Below are 277 nucleotides of genomic sequence, written 5' to 3' on the forward strand. Positions count from 1 at the left end.
CTTCCTCCTCCAGAATCCAGCTCCTGCTCAGAACAACTGAGCAGGTTATTTGAGACCTCAAAAAGATGCTGTTCTTTGGAAGACTAGTTGAGTGAGAGATCATCAGTCATGATATTTTCCAATGGGAAATGGAAATTTCCCCCTTGGGGCTCTGCTGCGTACTAGGAACGCTGGGTACTCAGTTGATGCCTCACTTGGGGCTGGCTTCCTAAAACACAGTGGGTTAAGTGAAAGAGGGAACCCAGTCAACTTGCAAAATAAAACTCCACACTCTCTC

This window comes from Tachyglossus aculeatus, chromosome X2, assembly GCF_015852505.1.
Source record: "Tachyglossus aculeatus isolate mTacAcu1 chromosome X2, mTacAcu1.pri, whole genome shotgun sequence".
Classification (NCBI taxonomy): Eukaryota; Metazoa; Chordata; class Mammalia; order Monotremata; family Tachyglossidae; genus Tachyglossus; species Tachyglossus aculeatus.